The sequence below is a fragment of the Schistocerca cancellata genome, chromosome 8, assembly GCF_023864275.1.
Source record: "Schistocerca cancellata isolate TAMUIC-IGC-003103 chromosome 8, iqSchCanc2.1, whole genome shotgun sequence".
Classification (NCBI taxonomy): Eukaryota; Metazoa; Arthropoda; class Insecta; order Orthoptera; family Acrididae; genus Schistocerca; species Schistocerca cancellata.
In genome coordinates, this window is record NC_064633.1 from 405,297,215 (window position 1) to 405,322,826 (window position 25,612).

Sequence of the window (25,612 nt, forward strand, 5' to 3'; positions counted from 1 at the left end):
AAGAAGGGACCGGTTGGTAGGGCATCTTCTGAGGCATCAAGGGATCACAAATTTAGCATTGGAGGGCGGCGTGGAGGGTAAAAATCGCATAGGGAGGCCAAGAGATGTATATATTAAGCAGATTCAGAAGGATGTGGGTTGCAGTAGGTACTGGGAGATGAAGAAGCTTGCACAGGATAGATTAGCATGGAAAGCTACATTAACCCAGTCTCAGGACTGAAAACCACAACAACAACAACAACTTATATAGCTTGTAAACTGTATGACAAGTATTGAACGGCATGAATTCGGCCGAGTCAAATTTCAGGATAACTCTGTTTTATCCTCATTTTTCAGTTTGTAAGTAGGCTGTTTATGTTTTCTTTATGTAAGTAGGCTGTTTATGTTTTCTTATTGGCAACGTTACGTAGCGCTCTGTATGAAAATCACTGGCTGTGCTGTGTGCAGCCTGAGGCTAGTTTGCATTGTTGTCTGCCATTGTAGTGTTGGGCAGCGGCAGCTGGATGTGAACAGCGCGTAGCGTTGCGCAGTTGGAGGTGAGCCGCCAGCAGTGGTGGATGTGGGGAGAGAGATGGCGGAGTTTTGTAATTTGTCTTGAACTGCTATATATATGATGATATTAAGGTAAATACAGTGTTTGTTCTCTATTAAAATCTTTCATTTGCTAACTATCCCTATCAGTAGTTAGTGCCTTCAGTAGTTTGAATCTTTTATTTAGCTGGCAGTAGTGGCGCTCGCTGTATTGCAGTAGTTCCAGTAACGAAGATTTTTGTGAGGTAAGTAATTTGTGAAAGGTATAGGTTAATGTTAGTCAGGGCCATTCTTTTGTAGGGATTTTTGAAAGTCAGATTGCGTTGCGCTAAATAATATTGTGTGTCAGGTTAAGCACAGTCTCGCGTATAAATTGTTCTAAGGGGACGTTTCATATGTCGACCCTTAGCCTAGGATACCTCACTGGAATCTTTTGATTTTTTCTTGTAGTTTGTGTATTTAGTGTAGCTTTTGTTTATTGCTAGCGCGTAATTATAGAGAGAATTTCCTTGGTAGTTGTGGTTTTTCATTGTTGCACAGTAAAACAGTTGTGGCATGCATGTAGATTTGCACCAAGTATTTCGCAGCTGCGCTTGCAATTAACTAGATATTTTGTAGACTAGACTGAATTCAATAACGGCCTCAGTCACAAATTTTATGTCATTCATTGACTCACACGATGCATATCAGACCCTGTGCATCAGACTCCCGCTGCATATCATTTCGATACATTCTGTTCTAAGTAATATGATGTGAAATGTGTAATTATTTTGCAACGAGGTTAGATGTTACTTTTTCAATCTGCAAATAAAATGACGAAAAGTATGACAAAAATCAGCAAAAAAATGTACCGAAAGAACCAGGAAGAATATTTTTAAAGTTTTAATGCCAGCAAACGTGGGTTTATGCACTTTTGCACCCAGGCGTCTTATCAGTTAAGACACGTATTCGTTTATACATATCAAAACTTCACGAAGCGAGGTGGCGCAGTGGTTATCACACTGTACTTGCATTCGGAAGATCGACGGTTCAAACCCGCTTCCGGCCATCCTGAGTTACGTTTTCCGTGTTTTCCTTAAATGGCTTCAGGCAAACGCCATGATGGTTCCTCTGAAAGGGCACGGGCGACTTCATTCCTCATCCTTCCATAATCCGGTTGGACCGATGACCTTGTTGTTTGGTCCCATCTCCCCAATCAACCAACCAAGCAAAACTTCAGTTTAGTGTGAGAGGAGCAAAGATGAGGTTTATCACGTAGAATCAGATATTAGTGATGTACATAAATTAACATATGTCAGGAAATAAATTTAAAAAATGTTTTGAAGATAGTGTAATCTGTCTGTTTGTTTTTCATTCATTAAGGCTTACTGATTTTATGGAGATATTTTTCGAACAGATTTTGGATCTTAAAATTCGCTTCTGTGGACAGTGCTACCAGATGGTTTTGAATCTTGTTAATTTTTGTATCCCGCCTGGAAGGTGGCGCGTGGTTTGGATCAGGGAAAGGTAAAACACGTCGGTACTGCTGTATGAATTTAAATCCCCTTTACTCAAGCAATAAGAATACATAACTTGCAAGGTGGTGCGAAGTTGAAGCGAAGTTTCCTGGCTGGCTGCACCTGATGAAATGGGCTGAATCTGTAGCGGAGCTCGTAGTGCTGCACAGCACCAGCTAGAGGGCGCTGCCGTCTGTGTGTCGTGGAAGTGCCTACCTTTGAAACTATGTGGCACCGTTACTATCGGCTACATTAACAATGTGTTTAATTCCCAGAATATGCTGTGCAGAGACTGCTTTTGAAAAATGTACATCTGGTTGTATTAATACGTTAAAAGTGTTCTTTCTCGAATTTCCGGCTAGTTGTTCATTATTTTTCATCATATTCTTCATTATTTCATTCCCGAATTACAAAATCTAACAGTTAGCTTTCTCAGAACAGGATCATACATGTCGCTTCTCCCCAACAGCAGAAGTAAATAATGTATTGGAATTTGTACCGAATGGTGGACCCATAAGGTCTGGAGAGCATCTTGTGATTCAGTTAATTACGAAGAAATTGTGACTGTATGTGTTATTAATAATAACTCCAGTCAATGATAATTTATTTGCCTTTAACCACCTGTTTTCGAACATTTCACTAGTGGCCTTTTCTGAAAGTGAGTGCCACTATTTTTCTCTCCCTTACGCACGTATCTTAAAAAAGAACGGAAACAGTACTAAATTTGCAGTCATTTACTAAAACTGCAAGTGGAAGGATATCAGGTAGGGACAAATGACACAGCAGTCAGTGCTGCCATCGAAGAGTAGCAGTTTGTACAAGATTCACAACTGCCGTAGAAACGTAGTTTAGCGTTGAGCTCAGCGTACCTAATTGGTCAAAGCCTTTGTCTCGGACGAGCCGCGGCTAGGAACGCGGCGTCTGACGCCGTCACGTCTGCCTGTGGACTGCGTTGCAGGGCGGTGGGGATGGTCAGTGGGCAGCGGAGGGCTGGCCGCAGGATTCCAGCCGCGAGTGGGCTGGAGTGGCCGAGACCGCAAGCAGGAGCCCGGCTCGCCAAGTTACGCCCTCTCCCCTGCCCCACCCCCCCCGGCCGCCACGTCCCCACGTCGAACGCAGACCGCTCCCCTGAACCTCCTACACCTTTCCTGCTCCGCCCTCCAGCTGCGGACGCATTAGATTTACAGCTGGCCATAAACCTAGCGACCACCCACTAGATAAGAACAAACGGCCAGGAGCGAGGGTACCGCCTTACTCTGCGCAAATCGGGCATTGAAGCGGCAATAATAATGGGATAGATTCGCGTGCGTGGCCGAATACTGATGTCAGCGGCATCACGTAAGTGCCTGACGGGCACCTTAAAATGCAGAACAATCAGTTGCTTCCATAAAATATCTAGGAGTGTGTGTATGAAGCGAAATGAAATGGAACGACTCCTTGAAGGTAATCGTGAGTAATGCGGATGCCAGATTCAGACTTTTTTGCAGAATCTTCAGGAACTACAGTCCATCAATAAACGAAGTAGCTTACAAAACACTCGTTTCTCCAATGTGTGAATATCGCTCGTCAGTATGGGATCCATACCAGATAGGACTGATGAAATAAAGAAGATCCAAAGAAGGGAAGCATATTCTGTTACACGTACATTTAGTAAGCAAAAGGGCGTCACTGAGATCGTCAACTGACTGCAGCACCAGACACTGCAGGAGAGATGTTGAGTTTCATGGTGTGGATTATTCTTAAGGTTCCAAGAGTGCAAATTCCTAGAAGAATCAGCAAACATCCTGTTTCTTCCTATGCATATTTCGAAATAAGTCCGTGGAGATAAATTCCGAGAGACCTGAGCCCATATGGAGGCTTACCGGCAATCGTACCTTTCTCGAAATATTCGTGAGTGAAACAGGAACAGCGGGAATTGACAGTGATACACATAGTACCCTCCACCACCTACTGAAAGGTGGCTAGTGGATGTAGATGTAATACATGGGTATTAAATAAATGATGTTCATCTGTTTGTCGGAAGAGAGAGCACTTATTTAAAATAAAATATGACTGAACAAAAGGCACAATCATATGATCAATTTTACAGAGGCAAAAATGTTTCAGAAGAACTAATCATCCAGTAATCTCTCCTTCAAGCGGTAGTAATGCATGCTTCAAGGTGGGATGTAATGAGGAGTCGGACTTACTTTCAGACGGAGATGTGGTTCTCATGTTGGTGCAGATCGATCGTTATTGATGACCACATATTCGTATAACTGAGCGTGCATCTATAGTTGATCGGTGATGACTTTATAACCTTGCTATTTTAAATCCGCCGACAACTATCTGTCCCATCACCTGACATTGCATACATGCACAAATGGGTTTGTTCAGAAGGAACCATTGCTACCGTTTCTCAGTCAATACCAACAATAGGCGTGATCTTAGCTTTCCAGGACCCTGGAGAGCATGGAGAGTACAGAAGCAAAAATTGCAGTGTGGTCTTGGCGGCAGTCTATCGAAACATTTTATGTTCTTTCGCGTTTTGGCATCCTATGCTTCTTACAAAGACACCTGCTACCTGACAGTCCCATATTTCGTCCTTAAATTGTACTGAATCAACGACCGACGATTTCAGTCTCAACGTTTGTGGAATACTAGTCGAGGTAGTGAGCATTTTAGAGAGTTTACTAGTTGTTCTGAATATGCACCACAATAATTAATTTTATATGTAGTAACGATGAGACCACCAATTGCATTTATTAGTCCCATTTACATACAACCGGTTTCGATATTATGGTACAGTATCTTCAGGCCCCTCTATGGTTCTGGGTGATCATGTTGCTATTGGAAATCACCACCGCACTTTTTGCAGAGGGTCCTAAGAACGTCACTGTCTGAAAAATTTCTTATCATCTGTGCTGCGTATGGCAGGCATTGATGTGCTACCACTATACACACGATTCACAATCTTATATTTTGCAGAGATCATTGTTTTTTGGATCTTCTACAAACAGTATGGTGATGATTCCCAATATCAACTTGGTCACATATTCATACAATAGCTAAAAGATGGTAACACCGTAGCTGGTAGCAAATAAAGAAAACCACTAAATAAAGATGATGGGGTTATGGTTACGACATATAAAAATCCGTTGTTTTGTCAGTATACATCAGAAATTGGATGAATGGAGACAATTAGCAGTTAACTGCAGAAGGTAAGATATTGAATTACTAAGATCTATAACTCTAAATCATATTAAACATTGGACACTCATTTGTTCGTCCTAATGAGCTTTCTGAGGTACAATCACAGTGAATATGACAGGTCAACTGTGATATGTCAACGTGTATATATGAAACGATATGCTACATACAGACGAATGGGTATAGCACCGGAACATGTCAAGATATTGTCACCGATATCACCTTCCAACATTTACGCATTCTACCTATTTCTTTCTTTCACAAACACATACATACACACACAACCAAACACACACACACACACACACACACACACACACACACACATATACCACGCACACCACGAGGTACACACAGAAATACACAGAAGAAAAGGAATAGGAAGAGAAACAGGTGTGTCTGCTGACATAACCAACAAAGATTTGGTGACATAACTATCATCGTAGGCAGCACCGGCGCTAGCAGCACAGTTAAGGATAGAATGAAACAGACTTGCGAGAAGAGTCAGTTTAAATGAGCGCAATGCTTGCAATGCTCAGCAAACCAATTTTTACTTTTAGTCATCAGTCTTCTGACTGGTTTGACGTGGCTCGCCACGAATTTCTCTCTTGTCCCAATCTCTTCATCTCAGAGCAGCACTTGCAACCTACATCCTCAATTATTTGCTAAATGTATTCGAATCTCTGTCTTCCTCTACAGTTTTTGCCCTCTACAGCTCTCTGTAGTATCATGGAAGTCTATCCCCGACGCCTTAACAGATGTCCTATGGTCCTGTACCTTCTCATTGTCAGAGTTTTCCACATATTTCTTTTCTCTCCGATTCTGCGCAGAATCTCTTCATGCCTTCCCTTAACAGTCAGCCTTACTTTCCACATTCGTCTGCAGCAGCACATCTGAAATACTTTGATTCTCTTCCGTTCCGGTCTTCCCACAGTCCATGTTTCACTACCATACAATGTTGTGCTAGAAACGTACATTCTCAGAAATTTCTTTCTCATATTAAAACCTATGATTGAGAATAGTAGACTTTTCTGTTATTTGATGTCAAATGGACATCAAAACATCGCCGTGTATGGGAAATTCTGCTGAAAAATAAAGTTTGTGTCGTGTACACAAAAGTATTTTCAAATTCTTGGTGTACTGTATGCAAAAGCTATAGACGCTCTGGTACAGTACAGAAGTCGCCAACAATTATTGTATTTATGTACACATCGTTCATCCTCCCACATTTTTGTGTAAAGTAATCTGACCATCTTTCATTTGGAAATTGTAAGGATCTCGTCTTATTTCTCTGGAATAGATAAATGTACGGTTTCGGTAAATGTGCCATTAGAGAATAGCTTTACACTCACATCCGCATTCCGCAAGCCACCTCGCTGTGTGTGGTGGTGGGTACTTTAAGTATCATTTGACCTCGCCCATCGTTCCTGCTTCATTACGATCCAGGTTCCGGCTCTTTTCTGCAATTTTCAAGTGATTAAGTTTACGATCATTTGACCTCGCCCATCGTTCCTGCTTCATTACGATCCAGGTTCCGGCTCTTTTCTGCAATTTTCAAGTGATTAAGTTTACGTCATTGATTGAATCACCAGAAGTGGTATAAAAGGCCGAAACCTGTGTCTTAATTAAATAAACAGCACTATATTCTAATGGTGGTGTGTTCATTTAAAAATTATTGTATGACTGTTGCTCCGCAACATCAGAAACTGTTTCAGGTTTCAGTGACTAATGACATGTGGAAAGCCCCGGTCTCAGTTCGAATTTCTTCTATTTTGTCTTCATGGTCATTCCACGAGATATATGTAGAAGGAAGCGATACATTCATTGACTGCTGTAGGAACGTATGCTCTCGCAATTTTGACGGTAAAGTACGCCGTGGTGCAGATTGCCTGTCATTCAGTGACTGCCACAGAATTTTGCTGAGCATCTCCTCGAATGTTTAGTACAAATTAACTGCAACTGTAAGAAAACGTGCTGCATTTCTGTGTATCTTCTCTATTTTCGTTATCAGCCGAATCTGGTATTGTACTCGAACCGAAGAGCAATATCCAAATATCGGTTAAACGAGGATTTTGTAAACTGTCTCCTTTGTATAGCACATTTCCTGAGAACTCTTCCAGTGCCCCTCACTCAGTCTGGCATCTGCGCCTGAGATTATGTGGCTCCCACTAAAAATGGCTCTATGTGCATTTTACGAATGTCACTCCTATTAGTTGTTCTTCAGTCATGTAATCATACAATAAAGAGTGTTTTTTTCTTCTTACGGGCAGAACGTTACATTTTTTGATGTCGAGAGTTAACCACCAATCCGTGCATTTCACCATAGTTATCGACCATTGCGATATCCCTCTATACAACAGCATCATATACGAAGAACCTCACGGGTTTCAGACGTTATCCTTTAGGTTATTAACAGAGAAAAGTAATGTACTACAACAACACCTCCTTGTGTTGCACCTGGAGATTTCTCTCGATTAAGAATGAAATGATCTACTCTGTTTGTCGGAACATTTTGAAGCAAGTCATTTGGCTGGTATGATATTCGGTAAGCTACGTTTTTTTGTTACTCAGCATTGTGGAACTGTATCAACTCCATATGGAAGTCAAGTAACACTATCAATTGGCGCGCTGGTATCTATGGCTTACTGTGTCTCGGGGACGGAAAGAGCAAGCTCAGTTTCTCTTGATTCTGGAATCAATATTGATGTCAGTAGAGAATATTTTAGGTCTTCATAAGTGTGGCAATGCCTATGGTCTTATCACAGTGGTAACACCAGGTCCTGTCAGATCACCGAAGTTGAGTGCTGTCGGGCATGACTATCAATTGATGGATCACTGTCTAGGTCCGCTGAGCACTGAAGCCAAGTAGGATGCATTCAGCCCTCGTGACGCCAAATGACGAGCTACTTGCTTGAGAAGTAGTGGCTCCTGTCATGAAATCTGACAATGCTTTGAAGAGCGGTGTGCAGACCACTTGCCCCTCCATATCCGCATTCAGTTACGCCCATAGGTTGAGGATGACATAGTGGTGGTTCGGTAATTTTGGGCCTTTCGAGGCCTGTTCGGTCAGATATCCCATTAGGTCAAGTGGTCTTACCTACAATGAGCAATTTTAGTTGCGTTTATGACCTGTAGTCGTTTATTTCGATGACTTATGTTCATTTTACGACTTAAGGGGAGTTTCTTCCGTGAAACTATTTTATAAAAAGCCAGTTTGTATTTCGGCCTAATCTTTGTCATCCCAAGTTTAGATTCCGTTATGGCCTTAGTATGTCTGGGCAATGGTTTCCATTCGTTTACTGATTTAAATTAAGAATAAAACTTCTTATTACTTTAGGTCAAGTTCACAGACTGAATTGTTCTATCGAATTCGTTGAACGCTTACCACTCGTCACATTAATTTTGCGCTCATTCAGTTTTTGCTTGTGAGTTTCTGGCTACGTTTCATTTGCAGTGGACTTCTCTTAGCTCTTGTAGCAGGTTTCTACAAGATGGGTCTTTTCCATCCTTCATAATTTCGCTTAACACATGTTTTTCTAACATGAAGGGGTATTTTGCAATACTCCCCATTCACTCTCCATGTTATTACCCCACCCTAAAAGGAGACTGTTGGTTCCAAACCCCCACAGTATGTCTTTCCAGATCGTAACTAATATGTGTAACAAATCTGACTGAAATCGTTGCTAGGGTTTTGGATGACATTTTTACCCATGGCTTTGACTAAATACGTCTATTTCATACATGTTTCACGAATATTTGAACTATTTGGCACATATTTTACCTGCATCTGTAGTGAATTTCGCCCTGCAGTTTTAGTTTTTATGCAGTTCAATGTTTATGTCTTCATATCTCCTGATCTATGAGTCATACAGTGACATATTTACGTAGATGAATTCAGCGGCATTTGTGGAAACGCTCCACAAAATGTGTGGTAAATAGAGTTAGTACTACAAAAGTAATAAATTTTAGAGGACTGAGCGATAAGAGCGATTGATTTGGTTAAAGATAGGAGTTTTACAGTAATGAAGTTAGTTAAAATGTGAAGGAATATTGGGAGTCAGAAGTCGTATGAGTGTCACATTCTATTGGACAGCTCACTGGTATGGTACCATCACACATGTTGGTCGGCGGACCACTGAGTTAAGCAATACGAAGGAGAACATTGCGTCACCGACCAGCTGAGGATATGAGAAGAAGCAACTCGTCGCGCGACAGGGTGTCTGCAACGAGGGCGGCAACTGGGTCAGTTACGCCAGCCGAGCAGCACCAGAATATTCCACCGACCTACTGGGGAATAATATCCGTAAAAATCATCAGCAGAAAGCCACATTTAAGAAACGGCAGCCAGCTCGTCATTGTCGACCATTGAGATGCGTTGGCACAGCCTGTGTCACTCGGAGCGCCACCATTGTCATCACAGTCATAGTAATAGTCACCGTCAAAATGGAGGTAGTCGCCTATGAGGGGCAGAGTGATGCAGCCACTGTAGTAACCAAGTAACCACGGTCACTATCGATGGACGCCATCAGCAGTCAGTCGCCTGCCATGGGAGTGTTAACACACTGTCGCCATCGCCCTGACCTCTACAGACACAAAGACTAGGACTGACGCCAGACAACTGCTTTTGGGAGTGGTCGCTGAGTCAGGGCACGGTCCCACCCCACTCTTGCCGCCTCCACAGCCACCAGCCGCGATCACAGCAGAGGCCCACGCCGCATGGTTACAGCAAGGCCATAGTGCCCCTGACGAGGCAGCGGATTCCAGGTACGCCACTGCAGCTACAGTCGTAGTAGTAGGCTCACGTGCGGTTGTCCGCCGACCACCTCCATCGCCGTAACGAGTATTATGAGTGGAAGCATACCTTGCCTAGAGGGCCAACAACAAATATATTGTGGTTGATCAGTAAATGTTCTTATTCTGTCATCAGGATCCACCCATGGACACACCTCCAACTTCCTCAAGCTGAGTAGATAGGCCTGTTTCGAATTCAGTGACAGGCAGGGGCGCCCCGTGCCTATTTACAGTGTTATCAGTAAGACTATTGAAACAACGTAGACAACGGACCTCTTGGTGTTAGAAGTCAGCAGTATTGATCGTCTACAGAGACGGGGTGCCACGCAGCTTAGGAAGTAAGTGCCGACTTAAATTATTTTGGTTTTGAGCCTGTTGGGTTGTCCCTTTTCCAGTCCTTTGTCTGGATTATGTTTGTATCTTTGGGTATACTTTTCTCTTGATGAAACTCTATTCATGCGAAGGAACTTCCAGCTTGTGAGGTTATTGAGCAACGGATTAGGTAGATAAATTACTGGAAGAAGTGAGTGAGCTCAGAGTGGCGGAGAGGGAACAGTCACATCCAAACACACCAATCCTAGATGGCTCTGCTATGGGATTGGTTACCCAATTTTCAGGGAAACAGGGCGGAAGAAGTTTTTACCTTTTTGGATCATTTGGGTACAGCCGCCAAATTCAGGGAACGGAGTAAGGAGCTTTATTCTGTGTTCTTGGATTCAAGTTCACAGGAGAAACTAGCCCACACTACGTGTATTGAGAATCTGAGGGAGGCTAAGACATTTGAGGATATTCAGGAAGGGTGATAGAAGATGTCGGAAGAACAACATGGCAATATATGGTCGGGATTAATTTTCTAGGGTGTTTCGTAAGAATAATGAATCGATTGAAACTTTCACCGACTGTAACTGTAAAATATATGTAGGTACCTATGAGCTCACAGATGATGATAGGGTTAACTTCTTACTTTTGAGGGAAGCAGAGCAGACGGCTTTTCACGCATGTTTGAGATCATTACAACCTCAAATGTCAAGAAATGTTCGTTTGAAATTTCCTAAGTATTTGAGTTAGGCAATGGATACTGAGCTATAATTGGAGGAAATTGAGACATCGGGTATCTCACGTGAACTTCCGACTGTTATTAGTACGGGCATAAATTGTTTTCGGTGTTGACGAAAGCTTCATGTAAAAAGAAGCTACAGGCTGCAACGTTGCAGGTATTGTACGGAATTCGGTCACTCAGCTCGGCAATGTCATTATAGAAATCACCAACAATGGAAGATTCAGTCGCAGGATAGGTTTTACGGACAGTAATTAAGCGGTCCAGTTTGCGGGATGGCCATTGTGCCATGCTCCCAGTAAGAGTTACCGCAAGTAAGAAAGCAGTGGCAGACTTTTTCTGACTGGCGTTGTGGCAGGGTACCACGGTTGTGAATTTAAAGTGTTAGATGAGGATAAAGTAGACTCTGACTTTACAGAAAATTACAGAATGATTGGAGGGCCTGTCAAATAATAAGCACCAAGGAGTAACGTAGCACATGTTGAAACAGAGAGTCGTGCATTAGTGGAAATACTGTTGAGTGAGTACGTGGAATCATTTAATCCGTCGGGTCCATTATCTGTGGCACAGCTTTTTGCAACATAAAGTTTCTACTGGAAGGGCAGCATTCACTTACTAATGACCGTATCGAGTTCCAAGGCATTTACAGACGCTTTTTAAGTCGTCAGTCTTCTGACTGGTTTGATGCGGCCCGACACGAATTCCTCTCCTGTGCCAACCTCTTCGTCTCTGAGTAGCACATGCAACCTACGTCATCATTTATTTGCTGGATGTATTCCAATCTCTGTCTTCCGCTGCTGTTTTTGCACTCTACAGTTCCCTCTAGTACCATATAAGTCATTCCTTCACCTCTTAACAGATGTCCTATCGTCCTGTCCCTTCTCCTTGTCAGTGTTTTCCACATATTCCTTTCCTCTCCGATTCTGCGCAGAACCTCCTCATTCCTTACTTCATCCGTGGTCTTAAATTTCAACATTCATCTGTAGCACCTCATCTCAAATGCTTCGATTCTCTTCTGCTAAGGTTTTCTCATAGTCCTTGTTTCATTATCATAAAATGCTATGCGCCAAACGTACATACTCAGGAACGTCTTCCTCAAATTAAGGCCTATGTTTGATTCTGGTTAACTTCTCTTAACCAGGAATTCCCTCTTTGCCAGAGCTACTTTGCTTTTGATGTCCTGCTTGCTACGTCCGTTATTGGTTATTTTGCTGCCTTGGTAGTAGAATTCCCTAACTTCATCTACTTCGCGACAATCAGTCCTTGTGGAGTCGCTGTTCTCATTTCTGCTACTCCTCATTACTTTCGTCTCTCTTTGATTTATTCTCAATCTATATATTCTGTACTTATTATGGTGTTCATTCCATTCAGCAAGTCATGTATCTTTTCTTCACTTTCACTCATGGTAACAATGTATCACTGATATCCTTCCACCTTGAATTTTAAGTCCACTCCTGAATCGTTCTCTCATTTCCGTCACTGCTTCTTGGATGTGCAGATTGAACAGTGGGGGTGAAAACTACATCCCTGTCTTATACCCTTCTTCACCCGAGCATTCGCTCTTTGACGCCCACTCTTATTATTCCCTCTTTGCTCTTGTCTCTCCCTATAGCTTACCCCTGTTTTTCTCAGAATACACTGTCGAACGCTTTCGATGTCGACAAATCCTTCGAACGTGTCATGATTTTTCTTTGGACTTGCCTCCATTATTAACCGCAACGTCAGGATTGCGTCTCTGGTGCCTTTTTCGTTTCCTAAAGCCAAACTGATCACTGTCTCACAGCATCACTTTTCTTTTCCTTTCTTCTGTACATTACTCTTGCAAGCAACTTGGATGAATGAGCTGTTAAGTTGATTGTGCGGCAATTCTCGCACTTGTAAGCTCTTGCTGTTTTAGGAATTGTGTGGACGATATTTTTCCCAAAGTCAGATGGTATGTAGCCAGACTCATACATTCTACAAATAAAGGTGAATAGGTTTTTTTTTTCTTTTCTTCTTATTTTTTGCCACTTCCCCCAACGATTTTACGAACGCTGATGGAATTTTATCTATCCCTTCTAACTTATTTGATCTGAAGTCCTCCAAAGCTATTATAAATTCTAATTCTAATGCTGGGTAAAGTATCTCTTCCTAATTGACTCCTGTTTCTTCTCTATCGCAGCAGACAAATCTTTCCCGCCGTAGAGGCCCTCAGTATACTCTTTTTGTTTATCCTCTCTCTCCTCAGCATTTAACAGTAGAATTCCCGTTGTACTCCTAATGTTACGGCCCTTTCCTTTAATTTCATCGAATTCTGTTTTGACTGCCACCGGTTATGGAAGCGCTTGTATATGAGCAACTTATAGATGTCATCACAGTACCTAGATGTAGTCCCTGGTCTACTCCCACTCCTAATGTAAGCAAAAAATCATCAGGTGGTGGCAAAGCATACCGTTTCTTTTGTAACTAACTGTTCCTCAACCACAAAATGGCGTCGAATGCGCATCCCATGCCTAATGCAATAGAGACATTGGACAACTTGGGTCAGAGTCGGTCCTTCACAACTCTGGATTTGTATAGTGGTTACCACGAGTTGGAAGTGACACTGGAGGTCGTACGGAAAACTGCTTTCTCAACGCTGACTGGAGACCCCCAGTTCCGCCGCTTATCTTTTGACTTGAAAAACGCGCAAGCAACATTTCAACGTTTGTTGCACTGTGAGTTGCGCACATTAAAACCAAAACAGGTAAGATGTAATCTTGCACGCAAATGATATTCCAGAACACTTGGAGCGGTTGCACAAAGTGTTCGATCGCCTGCTCGCAACACGGCAAACGTTGAGTTTAGAGAAATGTTATTTTGTGTTGCAAGAATTTCGATAGTTAGGTCATATTATAGAGTAGTGTTGGATTTATAACCATCCAAAGCTAGTTGAGGCCGTTCAAAATTTTCCAATGCCCTGCAATATCATTTGGGGCTCGTGAATTTTTACCATAGTTATCCTCAATAATTTTCAGAAATTTGCAAGACCTCTTACGCAGTTGCTACGGAAAGAAGCGAAGCTTCATTGGACAGCTGAGTGTGAGGCGACATTCCAGAAGTTAAAAGATCTGTTGATAAAATGACTCTGAGCACTATTGGACGTAACATCTGAGGTCATTAGTCCCCTATCTGTTGACAACTAGTCCCATTTTGGTCTGTGTGGAATTTGAAAAACTTTTTATTCTTTCTTGTGATTCGAGGGATTTTGCGCTAGGAACTATTTTGAGTCACGAAGCGGATAGACAGAAGCGTCCAATTGCGTACGCTGCACGGCAGGTCAATAAGTCTGAACGAAATTTCTCCACTACGAAGAAGGAAAAGCTCGCAGTAATTTTTGGAGTTGGGTACGTCGTTGTTACCTGTATGGTAGATGATTTAAAGTGGTGTCTGATTAGTCGACGCTTAAGTGGTATTTAGGAATTAAAGATCCTACTAGTAGATTGTCGAGATGGCCCGCGTGGTTCAGTAGGCTCGATGACTAGGTAGTACATCGGCAGAGAAGGCCACGCACGCTAATGCGGACGGACTCAGCTGAGAGGTACACTCTAAAGATGCTCAGGTATTGATGTAAATTAATGGAGGGCAGTACAAAGTGCTGACCCGGACTGTCAGCCATTTCCTGCACGGTGGACGGAGTATTGTTTCGAAAACATGAACCGGGCCACAGATAGTGGTTCCACAGAGCTTTATTACGAAGTGTTGACACGATCGCATGATTCGATTTCAGTGGGACATTTGGGTCGAAGAGCACTGGAGAAAATAGTAGTGCAGAATTATTGGTGGTGACACAGGACGTGGAACATTAGTTAAAAATTACCACCATAAAGTAAACTGCATAGGTTACTGGAAGCTGATAAACCCTTCCAAATGTCCAAATAGTAGGGTTGGACATCCTAGGACGCATAACACAAAAACAGCAAGGAAAGGTTAAGTACCGGGTATTCATCATTGTTGACCATATTTTTCGTTACGTTTCCATAATAGTTTTACTGGACCAGCTAACCACCTCGGTGGCTCAGACACTAATCAGCCAGTGGATACTTAGGTTTGGGCCAGTGAAAGGTAATGACGTATCAGGCTACAAATTTTATTTCGAAATTAATGCAGCAGCTATGCAGGCTGTTGAGCATTAGAAAATTATGGACCAGCACTGTGCATCCTCAAGCTAAAGGTCGCGTGGAACGAGCTCACAGGACACTTTCGTAAATGTTGAGTTTTGTAAGAAATTCCCAGCATAACAATTGGGGCGCCCCATCGGCGTAAGTTGTCGTTGCCTACAGTTCGAAATTTTTTGGCGCAAGATGCAAGTTTTGCAAAGCCCCACTGCAGGGACACATCTCGTCAATGAAGAATTTCGCTAAGAGATTGAAACTTACCTGTAGGAAATTACCAAAAATGAATACGAAGGCTTCAGAGAAACGGGAAAGGGCGCATGACGTGACAGCAATGTTACAAAGATACTTTGTGGGTCAGTGGGTTGTTTTAGCGAATCCTTATGTACCTAAGGGGAAAACTAGTACCAGGTAATAGAAATGACGTCGCTCGTTAACGTTAAATTGCGGCTGCCCAACCAACGTTCGACAGACAATGTAAGCCGAACTCTGCCGTTTAAGGGAGCTAAAGACAATCTGAAACGTGTGACCTTAGTTTCTGTAGAAATGGTGAGGAGGGAGACACGACAGTCGAGGAGAACATAAAGGCAAAAGCAAAAGGAAGCAAACATTAATATGGTGAATCATCGGTATAAGTTAAGACACAAAGTAAGCATGTGGGACTGACATTAGAACTTTCTTTCCCACGTTCCTACCTCGCGATGGGGGAAGATTGTAGCGGCCTCCGGTAGCACATACTGTCCATGAAAGAGGGACGGAGTCCGGAGTCCTATCATCTTAGTCCTGCTGTACTATGTATGTGTGGCTGACGCAGTTAAGGTACGTTTTAAGTCGGGAAGTATGGTGTTTTCCAAGCACACTACCATGATTATGTCCGATCACCAGTGGATCTTAAGGGTAAATTGCAACATTTGTGCTCTCGGGACAAGACTCGCACACTGGAAAAAACGTTTCTAAATTACATAGCATGATGACTATCAGTCAGAGTATAGCGGTACACAAAGAAAGTACCATATATTACGATCGGAATTTGCTAAGCAATTACAACAGGCTACGTTGTTAATCCCACTGGTTAGACGAGAAAAGAGGACTATTGGACGCAGTTGGTAGGATCGTAAAGACAACGTTTGGTGCAGCCAATGTGGATGACACAGCTCATGTCAATAAGGCGTGACAGGAAGTTCGGAAGGAGGTCGAAGGCAACCAGGCGGCGGTGAATTTGCTCGCAACTCAGGTCGCCATTTTGGAAAGCGATGTGCTGAACAACACTCAGCAGCTTCGTGATTTAGCCGCTACTTTAATGTCTCATTTTATGTCATCTGACGAAGCCATCAATCGGGACTTGCGTGTTGAAGATCGCTTGCAGAGTATTGATACACTGTTAATGATTGTCACTTTACATGACTTTGTCAACTTGACCGATGCTCACATTGAAAGTAGTGTTACAGGAGAAAGTACAGAGTTGCAGGAAGCACTGTTGCACACCATTCAGGCTCACTTTCACCAGTTATGCTACCATTAGAATGATTGTTGATGTGTTGTGACAGTGCCTTTCGCACTTATTAAACCGGCAAGAATGGAGTTCTTGGCTATGTACTATCGCTTGGCTACCATTATCAGCCAGCAGAGGGGAACTCACCTGAAAGTAGTATACAAGTAACCCTAACTTGTAGAGACTGCTCTTTGGAATGCTGTGCTGTATGCGCATACCCAGTAGCATTGCGGAGGTGCGTCTGAGTAAAGATGGAAATCTTACTAGTGCCATCAGAGAAAGACAAAGTCATGCATTAATGTGTACACAGGAGTAGTTACACTATAGCACCGAATCAGTTAGCATATGATGTTCGTAGTTGGTACATAAAGTGGCAAAGTCTTACGAGTTCGCGTTGTTTTGTTCTAAGAAGAGAGTCGTGGAAAGCCCTGGGGAAGTAATGTCAGAGGATGAGGAATACTTCCAGTGGGTAGGACAGCACAGTTTATATTCGGTGGCGTAACCCACAGTTGTTATTTGTACAAGTTACCAACAGGTTGAGGTAGATGGCACATACAAGTTGGTTCTACAGGGTCAAGGATTGATGATTAATGGAGCTCGTTGTTAGATATCTGGACCCACTTTCCGCCTACAAGCTATGGTAATGGGAACCATAGCCATCAGTACGGTCCAATCCTTAATTTATGTACCTGACCTACCTCCCCTGGTTTTGCCACCTGAATACTTCTCGTTTCTTAATGATACCATTGACGATGAGTTGCTCACCTCTCTGGATCAGATAATCGCCAGCCAGTATTGTTGTGTTACCACAGGATATCTCCTAGATCGCGTGAAAAGCTACAAAAGTAAACAACAGCAGCAATTGTAGACATTGCTTCATAAACATCAGTCATTTTTGTATTCCTTCTGATGATTGTTCAAGAGAAGTGTTGCCCACATTCCAGCCCTGCCAAACTTCTACTTACGGGTTCGAACCGATAAGAACAGCATCCCCTCCACCCTCCCAACGAGGCATTCAGTGAGTGAACGATCACGAAGGCCAAGACCAAGTGTGCTCAAGGGTCATAAAGAACAATGGCCAATAAGAGGAGGAGCTATGTTATAAATAGTCGTGACAAGTCACAATACATAAAGGAAAGTGAGCTGTGTACACATGGTACAAGTCCAGTATTGGTAGAGGATTCACAATTATGCAAATAGAGTCAAGTGTAAACAGATTTATACGAAGACTGCAGGAACGCATTCTTTCCGTATATGGGGGGAATGTATAGGGTCAAATGATTAGAGCGAATAAGTTAATTAAACGTAGTACTCATACAGTAGCGAAGTTGGTTAGAACTGAAGAAATATTGGGAGCCAGAACCCATGTGCGTGTTACATTGAGTTGACTGCCTCAGTGGTGTGGTACCGTGGATTGGCAGAGCGCCGAGTTAAGCAACACGAAGGAGGACACTGTCACCAGCCAGTAGAGGACGTGACAACAAGCTGCACGTCGCACTCCAGGATCTCAACATCAAGGGCGGTAACTGGGTCAGCTGCTTCAGCCGAGCAACACAGCTGACTTACTGTTGAGGAAGAACAGGAAATATAAGCGGCAGAAAGCCGTGTTTAAGTACCAGCAGCCAGCTCGTCGTCACCAACCATTGTGAACACGTTCAAGTAATGCACAGCCTGTGTCACTCTGCGCCGCCACCAGAACGGAGTCGTCACAGTCATCGCAGTCATCATAATAGTCACGATCGTAATGTAGGTCGTCGACCACGATGAGGCAGAGTGACGCAGCCACTGCATCATCACCATCACTATCACCAGGCACCGGCAGCTCCACCCACCTGTATTGGGAGGCAAAACCTGGGGTGCATTGTGCCAAAGCACGCTCTCCGTCATCCTGGGATGCTGCTTCCACAAACGCCTTGAACGGGACCGAACTGGAAACCCCGACCCGGCGACACCAGATAGCAGCCGCTGGGGATGGTCACTGTCCCACTACCGCCGCCACCACAATCGCTACAGTCACAGGTTCGAATCCTGCCTCGGGCATGTATGTGCGTGATGTACTTATGTTAGTTAGGTTTAAGTAGTTCTAAGTTCTAGGGGACTGATGACCTCAGAAGTTAGGTCCCATAGTGCTCAGAGCCATTTCAACCGTTTGAACTAGCAAGCCTCGATCACAACAGAGGCCCGCAGCGTGTGTTTCAAACCGCCGCGGAACGACCCTGCCAGGCCGCAGCGCCGTTGCTGAGGCAGCAGATACCAGCTACGTGATCGCTGCTACAGTCGCAGCAGCGGCCACGCGTATTAGGGTAAACCGGCCACCTTCGCCGCCGCCGAGAATATTATGAGCGGAAGGAAACATCGCCCAGAGGGCCAACAACAAAATGTCGCATTTGTCAAGAAATGCTGTTTGTCATCAGCACCCTCAACATCGTCTTGCTCAGACCTAGCAGAGAAGCCACATTTGAATCCGGTGGTGGCATTGGAGTCTCGTACCTGTTTACAAAATTAAAACGTTATGCGTTATGCAGCAACATTTGACGTCATATCTCCTGAAACATATCTCGTAAATAATATAATTTTTCTTTTTATGTTAGAAGTGAAGGAAACCGACATAAAGTACGCTTGTGGGGACTTCAGAACCCTCATGACGTTATTAATCACGAAAGAGACTCACCTAAAGGGAACGTCTTTTTGCCATATCTCGCGAAAAATCTACAGTCCATCTTTGTTGAGAAAAATTCAGTGACAGTAATGAACTATCTTCAAATGCTGCAGAATTGGCTTTTTACTCGACTACAGGGGGACTCGGATGACTTCGTTTTCCAACAGGATGGAGCTCCACCACACTGGCGCAACTACTTAAGTCAGTTTCTCAATGAAACTCTCACTCAACCCTGGATAGGGCGCACTGGAACCCAAGATACTGCCCACTGCCCCTCATTCTTGGCCCCTCTAGATCACCCGACATGACCCCATGAAATTTTTTCTTCTGCGGGTCTGTGATGGAGAGTATTTTCATCTTCTCTTTACCTCATGACATAGAAAAAGTGGTTAACAGAACAACAGCCACCACAACTTCAATAAAAGCAGATACATTCTGTAAAGTTCATGACGAATTTAGCTATTGCATGGATATTGTTCGAGTTGCTGCTGGAGGTGACATAGAATATTTGTAATAGCATTGCTAAAAGTTGAACATTTTGTGTGTATTTTTCAATGTATAACATGTTTGTAATAGTTTTTATCAATAAATATTGAGTTTTGAAATCAGGTTCACTCTTTTTTGGAAAACGCCATACACACAATCAGAAATTTTTATGCCCAGAAATAAATCGAAAACAGTGATACTTAAATCTGTAGGAGAATTGTCACAAGTATACCGGAGAGGATGGCGGTGTTTTTAGGTCCAAACGATGCCCTTAGCACGGAGGGTAGCCCCTTCTCGTGGAACGGAAACACCACACCGACCCAGGGAACTATTTTTACCGCGGGCTCGACCAAGCGCCCTCCAGCCAAGATCGTAAACTGCCGTAAGGTGAGCGGCGCCAAGGGGCTCCTCCATCAAGCCACCCCTCTGGCGACCAGCTCTCTCCCAGCCCCCACCCTTCACCCCCACCAGCCCTCGCCCGCCCCTTGCTCATTACGGACCGTTGTTGACCCACCCCTTCCCGCCCGCTCCGGCGCATCCCGTTCCCGCTGCGACGACCCCTGGACGGCTGCTCCGTTTGCCGCACCTGCAAGTGGTGTAGCGTCCTCTCAGCGTCTGGCTTTGTTGGACGCAATCAGCTCTGTCTTCTGCAGCTGTCTCCACTGTGTTCTGCCTCCGACGGTTGACTGCTCTGCTGTCTTGCATAGTTCCTTTTTCTTTCTCTCTGTGGTTTGGATGAAGCTGAGATTCGGAGTTCAACCAAAATCCTTTCATTGTAAAGACAAAGTATTGTGCAGCGTTTAGTTATATGCAACAACAAGCCAAAAAAAGGGCATACCGTTCTAAATATATCAAAAAATACTGAAAACGTTACTCGAGATAGAAGCACTAACTTCTAGTCTGAAAGTAAGAAGCAACACACTGGGGTAAGAAAAGTCATAGAATACCTGATAATGTCGTGTCGAACTTCCTTCTGCCCTGCGTAGTGCAGCAACTCAACGTAATAAGGACTCAACAAGTCGCTGGGGCCGGCCGAAGTGGCCGTGCGGTTAAAGGCGCTGCAGTCTGGAACCGCAAGACCGCTACGGTTGCAGGTTCGAATCCTGCCTCGGGCATGGATGTTTGTGATGTCCTTAGGTTAGTTAGGTTTAACTAGTTCTAAGTTCTAGGGGACTAATGACCTCAGCAGTTGAGTCCCATAGTGCTCAGAGCCATTTGAACCATTTGAACCAAGTCGCTGGAGGTCATCTGCAGAAATACCGTCTGATACGTGTTACAAACCGGACACAATAGGAAGGACCAGGCCCCTTTGCTTTTTTCTTTTATCACTCGTTTATTACATCAGAGAAATACACATTTTTAGACAAAATTTAACTACATGAACTATTGCTCCCAGTAAAGGTTAACATAAGCAGTAACAAAACTTAGTTCTCTTAAGTGCTTCTGCTGACAACAAATTTTAAGGAGGCAAAGTAAGGTTTATATCAGTTCATATCAAACACGTAGCTAGTGATTGAATCACTTTAACAATTTCGGGAACAAATAAATAGTGTGAATTTTTACTCACAGTAACCAACTAATCAACATCCTTGCCATTGAATAAGTAGTAGGCCATTTGGAACGAATTAGCAACACCCAGCAACTAGGAGAGTTAATACTCACCGTCTTTAAATGTCTTGCTCCCCATTGAATAAACAAACTTACAATAATTAAATGAATAAAAATCAAACATACTACAATCCACTCAAACTCTTCAGTGGAAGCCAAGCCAAAATGAAGATTCCATTACCTGACTAGCACTGAAGTCATACTAAAGCTCATCTCTGTGTTCCCAGACTCACATGGAACAAACTTATACAAGACAAGATTTTGAAGGGAGCACATCAGTAAAACCGGTAGTGGAGCTAACTCGTGCCACTGAAAATTAAGGTACTAGACAGGGGCACAAGGTGGTACACAATGAGGTTGCCTTAGGGCTATACTGCGCTTCAAAATATTAATTCAAATCGCCAATTCAAAATTAAGTACACATAAACCAGCATTAATTAACGAGGAGTGACACTAGGTCGCTCGAAGGGATGACAACACTTAATTGAAAAGACGAATGCCGTAGGTGTCATTAACATCAAACACCTTCTCCGAGTTTTAAACAGGAGTCACTTCCCGCTATACAAGTAAACATTTAACCAAGCACAAGGAAGGAACCCCAAAGAGAAAATTCAAATAAAGCCCGCAAAAGAGTATGAGGTCAGGGAACCCCAACTACTTAAAGTTAAAAGAATTAGCTCTCCCGAAAGGCAATGTAAACGCTAAGGCCACACTAAAGAGGCCACCACAATTGGTTACAAAAAGTCTTATACATTTGATCCTTTTCTTTAAAAGAAACACCAGGCTGCTTAACTTCTGCTAGTCGTCCGCTATGGCTCGTGTAGGATACACCAGGCAGCAATCCAAGCTAGGCGGTCGCAAGGCACGGCGAGCATAATCAGGAGAGCAGGCAGACCGAGTACAACCAACTCCACCTATACGTGGTTGCTTCCCACCTCGTAACACGCGGCGTCTCAGCAGGTAGCCCCAGCAAACGTCAACTGCCACTCGCCCGAAAATGCGGAAAACAACAAGGCAAGCAAAGAAAAGAAACATCGAAAGATCGACAATGGACATCCAAGAGACTGGCGCGCCAGTAACGAGCACCACGGCTCACTGTCTCTATAGCCGTCCACAATTGCAAAAGTGTTGTCGGTGCTGGATATTTTTCACTAACTGTATTGTAAATTTATGGGACACAATCGAGACCGATCGTGTCCAATAAATTTACGATTCATTTCATGTTGGACGATTTGGGTGGCCAAAATATTCGCTCGAACTATTCAGAACGTTCTTCAAACCAATCGCAAATAGATGTGGGCCTAGTGACATGGTCCCCTTTTATCTATAAAAGTTCCATCGTTGTATGAGAGTGGGACGTCCATAAATGGTTTAAACGTTGTACTAGAGAACCCAGTCCATTCTGTGTAACCACAGGGCACACCATTAAGCAGCCACTATCATATTTGAAAACATGGCTCCATGGCTTGGGGATTCTGCGCAGCGCTCCGCCATTAGCTACACTACTGGCCATTAAAATTGCTACACCAAGAAGAAATACAGATGTTAAACGGGTATTCCTTGGACAAATATATTATAGTAGAACTGACATCTGATTACATTTTCACGCAATTTGGGTGCATAGATCCTGAGAAATCAGTACCCAGAACAACCACCTCTGGCCGTAATAACGGCCTTGATACGCCTGGGCATTGAGTCAAATTGTGCTTGGATGGCGTGTACAGGTACAGCTGCACATGCAGCTTCAACACGATACCACAGTTCATCAAGAGTAGTGACTGGCGTATTGTGACGAGCCAGTTGCTCGGACACCATTGACCAGACGTTTTCACTTGATGATAGATCTGGAGAATGTGCTGGCCAGGGCAGCAGTCGAACATTTTCTGCATCCAGAAAGGCCCGTACAACACCAGCAGCCGTGCATTATCCTGCTGAAATGTAGGGTTTCACAGGGATCGAATGAAGGGTAGACTCACGGGTCGTAACAAATGGTTCAAATGGCTCTGAGCACTATGGGACTTAACATCTGTGGTCATCAGTCGTCTAGAACTTAGTACTACTTAAACCTAACAAACCTAAGGACATCACACACAACCATGCCCGAGGCAGGATTCGAACCTGCGACCGTAACAGTCGCGCGGTTCCGGACTGCGAGCCTAGAACCGTAGACCACCGCGGCCGGCGGTCGTAATACATCTGAAATGTAACGTCCACTGTTCAAAGTGCCGTCAATGCGAACAAGAGGTGACCGAGACGTGTAACCAATGCCACCCCATACCATCACGCCTGGTGATATGCCAGTATGGCGATGACGAATACATGCTTCCAATGTGCGTTCACAACGATGTCGCCAGACACGGATGCGACCATCATGATGCTGTAAACAGAACCTGGATTCATCCGAAAACATGACGTTTTGCCGTTCGTGCACCCTGGTTCGCCGTTGCGTACACCATCGCAGGTGCTCCTGTCTGTGATGCAGCGTCAAGGGTAACCAACCGCAGCCATGGTCTCCGAGCTGATAGTCCATGCTGCCGCAAACGTCGTCGAACTGTTCGTGCAGATGGTTGTTCTCTTGGAAACGTCCCCATTAGGGAGCGAGACGTGGCTGCACGATCCTTTACAGCCATGCGGATAAGATGCCGGTCATCTCGACTGCTAGTGATACGAGGCCGTCAGGATCCAGCACGGCGTTCCGTATTACCCTCCTGAACCCAACGATTCCATATTCTGCTAACAGTCATTGGATCCCGACCAACGCGAGCAGCAATGTCGAGATATGATAAACCGCAATCGCGATAGGCTATAATCCGACCTTTATCAAAGTCGGAAACGTGATGGTACGCATTTCTCCTCCTTACACGAGGCATCACAACAACGTTTCACCAGGCAACGCCGGTCAACTGCTGTTTGTGTATGAGAAATCGGTTGGAAACTTTCCTTAAGTCAGCACGTTGTAGGTGTCGCTATCGGCACCAACCTCGTGTGAATGCTCTGAAAAGCTAAGCATTTGCATATCACAGTATCTCTTTCCTGTCGGCTAAATTTTGCGTCTGGAGCACGTTATCTTCGTGGCGTAGCAATTTTAATGGCCAGTAGTGTATTACGAACACCAGGCCACGGTTTTTTCTATGATCCAACCGACATGGCCACAAACCCAGGAGAGGCACTGCAGGTCACAAGCTGTTAGCAATGGCACTTGAATCGGACATTAGCTGCCGTATGGTCCGTTAAGGCCACATTTGGTCACACTGTCCTATCCGATACGTTCGTCTTACGTCCCACATTCGGTTCCGTGGTTATTTCTTGCATAGTTGATTCTCTGTTAGTACTGACAGCTCTACGCAAACTCTGCTGCTCTCTGTCGTTAATTGAAGGCCGTCGGCTACTGTGTTGTCCATTGTGAGAGTCAACGCCTGAGATCTGGTACTTGCGGAACACTCTGTACACTGTGGATCTCAGAAGATTGAATTCCCTAACGATTTCCGAAATGGAATGTCCCTAGCTTGTAGCTCTAAATACCACTGCGCTTTCAGAGTCTGTTAATTCTCGTCGTGCGGCAATAAGCACATTAGAATCCTTTTCACGCAGCTCGTGGTCGTGCGGTAGCGTTCTCGCTTCCCGCGCCCGGGTTCCCGGGTTCGATTCCCGGCGGGGTCAGGGATTTTCTCTGCCTCGTGATGACTGGGTGTTTTGTGATGTCCTTAGGTTAATTAGGTTTAAGTAGTTCAAAGTTCTATGGGACTGATGACCATAGATGTTAAGTCCCATAGTGCTCAGAGCCATTTGAACCAATCCTTTTCACAGTAATCACCTGGGTAAAGAGCACTGTCCTTTTGTACCTTCTGTACGCCCTACTACCGCCATTTAATAAGAGCATATCGCTACCCCAATGCCTTTCCCATCTCAGTGTATAATTGCCAAGAATATGTGCTTGATTTCAGAATTTCTATTTTTGTAGACAACGTTACAAATACGTTGGGGCATCATTGTTATTAAAGTATGTCCAGAAATTTCAGGAACTTTTACTATATTATTCGATGCGAACTCAACGTATTTGAACCCTGTCAACAATTTTCTCCCAGATAGGCTGGTGAGGTAAGAAGAAATTTCTGGACCCTATGCGTGAGAAAAAAAAATAATAACTAGAAGATTAGGAAATATTATTTG